This window comes from Phoca vitulina, unplaced genomic scaffold (genome assembly GCF_004348235.1).
Source record: "Phoca vitulina isolate PV1807 unplaced genomic scaffold, GSC_HSeal_1.0 scaffold72, whole genome shotgun sequence".
Classification (NCBI taxonomy): Eukaryota; Metazoa; Chordata; class Mammalia; order Carnivora; family Phocidae; genus Phoca; species Phoca vitulina.
Window position 1 is genome coordinate 3033731 of NW_022589775.1, and position 6413 is coordinate 3040143.

A 6413-nucleotide genomic window follows, 5' to 3' on the forward strand; every position below is an offset into this window, starting at 1 on the left:
CAGTAGGTCTCCAGCACAGGTCTTACTAGAGCCTTTAGGAGCAAATGGTGAGAAAAACTCACTCTTGGGTGATTTTTTCCATGATTCGGCAAGTGGTTGAGTGAAGCTCTGCCATCACACTGGGGATGTCTTGTTCTCTTTCAAGTTTTGATTCCTCAGTCCCTGCACACAAAACCCACTTTTACATACCTTCCCACACCTGTTTCCATTCCCGGTCTCTGTTACATTAGAATTAAACAATATTTAATGACATGGTAATTTTCAATGAAACATATAGAACCTATAGTTAGGGACACAAATGGTGAAGAGGATGGAATTTTTTTAAATTATTTTATTTATTTATTTTGAAAGAGAGAGAGAGAGAGAGAGAGAGAGAGAGCGCATGAGGGGGGAGGGGCAGAGGGAGAGGGAGAGAGAAAATCCCAAGCAGGCTCCATGCTCAGTGTGGAGCCCAATGTGGGGCTCAATATCATGACCCCGAGGTCATGACCTGAGCCGAAATCAAGAGTCAGATGCTTGACTGAGCCACCCAGGCACCCCAAAGATGGGATTAACTTAAAAAGAACATGACTGGCAAAGAACCACTACCAAAAAGTGTGTGTGTGTGAGTACATTGGCTTCATTGTTATTAAAACTTCCTACTTTTCCATTCACAAGAGGTGCCTAGATTGAAAGTCTAATTTAAAAGTTTTCACTGGTGGGAGAAGCTTGCTTATCCATGAATCTAAAATTGGCAATTTGAATTGAGCAATGAACTGTGATTTAGAAAGATCCGAAAGTGCACCGATGTTATTCTCATTGGAAGACTCTCAGGTTCCAAATTTTAATATATGTTCTCCAATCTGTTACTGTTTTCATGTCTTTTTTCCTTAATCAGCTAAATAGTATCACCTGGTTTCCATTCAGCTAAAGATGACTTTTTAAATATGTCACAGCTGTGTTAGAACTGCCAAAGAAAAATTACACTTACTCTTTGACTTTTAACTCTGGTATATGCTGTGACTTAAGTAGAGTTTACAAATATTTTGGAAGACAGCCTTCATGCTTTACTTCTTGAGCAGATATGTATGGTATTTTATTTCCTGGATGTTTATCAACAGCATTCTATCACATGTCCCCCAGTGGCGTACTTGGGAGCTAAGTGATTGGTAGATGGGAGTTACACTAGCATCATGGAAAAAAGAAAAGCCAAACACCTTGAACTTGTTTCCTATGAATTTCAATAGCAAAAGGCACATTCACTTAGCAAAGCTTCTAGTTTAGGTTGTTGAAATGCTCCTTTCTTTACCTTCTCCCACAGGAGGGCACTCCTAGATTCCTGCTACAAGATTATGTCTAGCAATTTAATCTAGCAGTGATATTAATAACAGATTTAAAAATCAAACTAAATGTTCATAAACGCTACCCCAGAACTCGTTCTTCTTTAATCCTTCCAATGAGTGACATTTAATCCTTGCTAAAAAGAAGGGATTTTTACCTGCGATTACCATGATTAGTACAAGATGAATATGTGTAGTGTGTATATTGCATGAATATTATATATATAATTGAATTAGTTCTTTTGGTTCTTTCCAAAAAAAAAAGACAGAAAAAAGGTAGAATTTTACATGAAACAAATGTGTGCCGTTATCTAAACCACAGTTGTGCATATTCAATGATATTACACATGCTTAAATGTTCACTATTTTAAAAAGCAAACATAAATAAGTAGGGAAATAAATAAATACATAGTTTTAAAATGGCTTTTAAAATGCTTCAAGTATATTTCATTTGTTGCTTGGATACAAGCCATTTAAGATTTTCTTTTTCTCTGCTTATGTTATTTTTGGCAAAGAACCCTGTGTTGAATTAATTCCTTTATTTATGTACAGAGAAAAAAGCAGTACACGTGTGGGTGAGAGATTCATTTCTTGGTGCTGTGTATTGTTTTATAATTTTATAATTCTATAGGTTACATTTATCTTTCTCTCAATATGTTACATTTGACAATAAATGAAGAAAACTATTATTTTCATCCTTCTCTAAAAGAAACCTAGCCTCCCTTGCTCGTATAAATTAAATAAAAATGTTCAACTTCCATTTCTGAAGCTCTGATTATTCATCAATATAAATTGAAGAGTAGCTTTATAAATATGCATTCTGCTGTTGGTTTCAATATGTATCTACTTAAAACTTTTTAATTTTCTTTCTTTTTGGTTTGCCATAAATTTTATTTGCTAACTCAAATTTGAGGACCACTTAGCTACTTAGCAGCCATGGTTTTACATTTTTTCTGTGTGTGTGTGTACATCCCTGAGCAATCAATAGCACTTAATTCTTTCTTATTTACATGTTTTAATTTTATAAAATTAATTATGCAGTTTGAATTTTCAACCAACGTTGCTTTCTATCTTCTACCTATTAGCAATATATACAGCCATTAATAAGGTTTATTCATTTTAACTACTGCAGTTTACGTGATAGGTCTTATTTTGAAGGTGTGTCCTGGTGAGTACATACAGAAATTTCCCTGTAGTACACCTCCACAATCCAAATTCTAAGCAGTTTCAGCTTTGCTAAACATTGCTGAATGATTGTCCCATGTAACTGTACAAATTCACACTCCCACTCTCAGTTTCCAACTTCCTTTTTTCCCTACCTCTTCTCAATCTGGATATTAACAGATGGCAGCAATTTCATAAACTAAAGCAGATCAATATTCCATAATGACTTGGGAAAATGCCCAGGATATACTTTATTTTGGAAGGAAAAAAGTAAAGAGCAAATGTCAAATTAGAATGTGTAATATGACCTAATTGCTGGTCAAAGTATATAATAAACATGTGTAGTAACAAACTGCACGATCTAAGCTTGACGCATATCAAATGGCCAGAATCATTTAGAACCATTACCTCGGGAGCATGAACTTGAAGTGCAAGAATGACGTGATGAAACTTTTACTTGTGGTATTTTGTATTCCTTGACTTATTATAATCAGCAAGTAATACTTGGTAATTACAAGTTTTGGATTTTGCCAGGTAAAAAAATAAAGAGAACACAAAGAACACTCTAATGTCCTTGTACAGGAAATATTCCCAGGGACAGCCCTGTTAATTTCAGGAATAATCAGTCTTTTAAGAGAATAGAGAGGGTCACCAGGGTCACCCTTCAGAGCTGTGCAATCTGTTTACTACACAATTCTGGGGACATCGCCCATAGAGACTTTTTGAATGATACGTCCTAGAGCTGTGTAGTGCATCACGGGACCAGTGGTGAGTGATAGTCTTGCGAACAGGAAAAGACTCTGGAATCTCTGAGGAATAACTCTATTTGCTATAGATCAAAATGGTAAAATAGTCTCATCTGGAGTTTCTGAGCCACCAGATCTTTGTGCAGACTACATGAAAACTAGAGGCGGTCGTCCTGAAAAAGACGTGCATTAGAATACACGCCTGGGCACCCCTCAGATTCTCATCCTGGCTACGTATTCCCAGGTGACTCAATTCCAAGGAGCTAGATTTCTGGGCAACTACTGTCTTCTAATATGTTATGGGAGTGGGATTTTATACCCAATATTTTACATTCTATAGGGAATAAAATGCAATTCTTAGAGCTTCAGTGGAGGCAGAAGTTGATGCTTTAATGGGCAAACTACCACAGCCCTCATCAAGGGGCTGCAATGTAGATGGTTGTTGGCCAGGCTCTTGTGCTTGGAGAGGCATCTGCACTTAGATTTGCTGTGAGGTTGTCATATATTTTCTCAAATGCTTTAATTTTTTAAAAAAATAACTAAATTTTGATTGAAATAACTTCACTTTAGTTCTGGGATTTAATATCTACTCTGTTAATAAAATCCACATTATAAAATGGTAGTATTAATTTCAAAGCATAAGACACAATCTTGCAATGTTAACTGATGCATAGAATGTACTTTTTAACCTGAAAATTTATTGGTTCCTTGTGAAAAGATCAAATTTCCTTTAAAAAAGTGGTCATGCAGTATTGACACAGATTGTCTTACCAGTATCAGCATCTAAGAATTCTTTATTCACTATAAAAGCTTAAACGAATCATTAAAATTGATAAAATGATATTTGCTTTTAAATTTATGTGCACGTTGCATTAATCTTGAGCATCATAGTCTTGCTAGTTTTTAAACCTTCACAAATACATTCTAAAATATAGGTTAGCATGTCATGTATTTTTATTTTAATTTGAATATTTAAATTGGTCTTAATTTTGGCAGAAACGATCGGTGAATAGTTAACTATAAGAATTGTAGTGTTTATATACTTGATCATAATATACATGGATGTTGTGTAGGGAGAATAAAACAAAGACATGAATATGTCTTTATTACATAAATTGCATTTGCATAATTAAAATGTTATTTATTGGTCACAGGCAGCTGGAATGTTTTTCATAGAAAATTTATGACAACACATAGTATATGACTTTTTTTGGTTGGGGAAGCTATTACCAAAAAGATAGAAAATAAAACTTTCTTTGAAGTGAATTTCTTAGAGTCAATTTAGAAATCTAGAAGATCATTTCCAGTAATATATTAGCTTTTAAATCTATTGTCATTGTTTCCAAGAGAATGGGTGCATGATATCAGTGTGTGTGTATCAATTTAATATACATATGTTTATGATAAATTTTACTGTTCATGCAATTTTTCTAAGTTTGAAAGTTGTTCAAAATGAAATTTAAGTAAATATATACATATCTACATATATATTTACTACATATGTATTTGCTAGTGATTTGCATTTTTTCACCCATTTTATTTCAATTTTAGAATTATTTAAACATGATTACTACTCTCTTAGTTGCTTGCAATATGTGAAATACTGACCTGACCTATACAGTAATACATATTCACCCAACATATGAGAGAAAACTTCTGAAAAATTGCTAAGAAGAAAACTTGAGCTGGACTTGACTGGTACTCTAAAGAGAATAGAATGCAGGATGGAAGGAAGAATGGTATTTGATAGTGAGAAAAAAGAAGGTGGGTTGATAGTGATATAGAACCTAATCTTATCAAAAAGAAGGGAGTGGGTCTTAAATTTGACATCAAGGGGATTTGATATGACGTGGAAAGGAAGTCAAAACCACTGATGTGACATTGGAATGATAAAACGTGGGAAAAGGAAATGCTTTCCTTAGAGTCCTGCAAATGATTTTTTAAATGGGTCATTAAATTGGGATTAGGCTCTCACAAAAGCATCTCTATTACGGCCCCACACAATCTGATCAGGTCATTACTATCCCTTGGTAATTTTCCTCATCATGAAATTTCAAAACATACACATATGTCTATGTTTGACACCCTTAGACTCCTCCCAATAAATGCAGGTTCCCATGAAAAGTAACTCAGAAGGATTTTTAATTAAAAGACAAAGCATATCCAATTCTTCATAAAACCAGTTGCCTGGGTTGTGTTAGACCCACCCAGATTATTCTGAGGTCCGGGGAAGAAAGAATGTTGCATATTTTCATGGATAGAGTACATTGTAGTTAGCCTGTTATCACATGATTCTCCTTGATTAAAAAATGGATACATTTATTTTTTAAAATGTGAGATGAAATTTCCTTTCATCTAAGTCAATTTATCTTCTTATAGCACCGAAATAAATGGTTCTTTGCTAAATTCTCAAAAGTGATATGCTAATGTGTTCATTTTTTGCTTTGCGCTATAATTAATTTAAGCCAGAAAGAATGATGACAGTGTTTATATTATAAATGACTTTTATCATGTGTTATCTCCATACTTTGTAAGAAAAAGGATTAAATCTTTTAGCTGATCTGATAGCTTATTTTTTTAAGTCTCTGAAGCTCATGATGAATTACTGATAAAATTATATTTCATAAATTAAATTCATTTCCATCCAAATTGGCTCCCCAACATAATTTATTCAATTTGGTATTGAGTTTTGCTATTTTTTTCCTATTTTATTTAAGCTAACAGATTTAGTTAAGGCAGTCATTTAAGGACATTTTTCTGTTTATGTTAATGAATCCAATGTGTTACATAATTCTATGTGGCTATCCATAATATATTTCTGAACACTTTTCTTAATAGTGTTGGAAATATTAAGTTCCACAAGGCTTTTCCTGTGGAAAATGTTTTCTCCCGGGAGGTTTTAATCGCTTTCAGAAATATTCCAGAGATTAAAATTGTTGCAAGTCCAAAGCAAATTATTCTCTGATCTGATACAGTCTCTTTTTTTTTTAAGATTTTATGTAGAAAGAGTGTCGATAACTATACTTTAAAATTAAATTAGAAAGAAAATCAATTTGTATTAAGACTTTGTGCAAGTCATCATTAGTTGTACCTGTTTTTCCAACACTGTTATCTAGTCTTAGTGTTTTTTCTCTACAATGTCTAGGCCAGAGAATCTCAAATATTGTGTTTCAGAATGCCATGG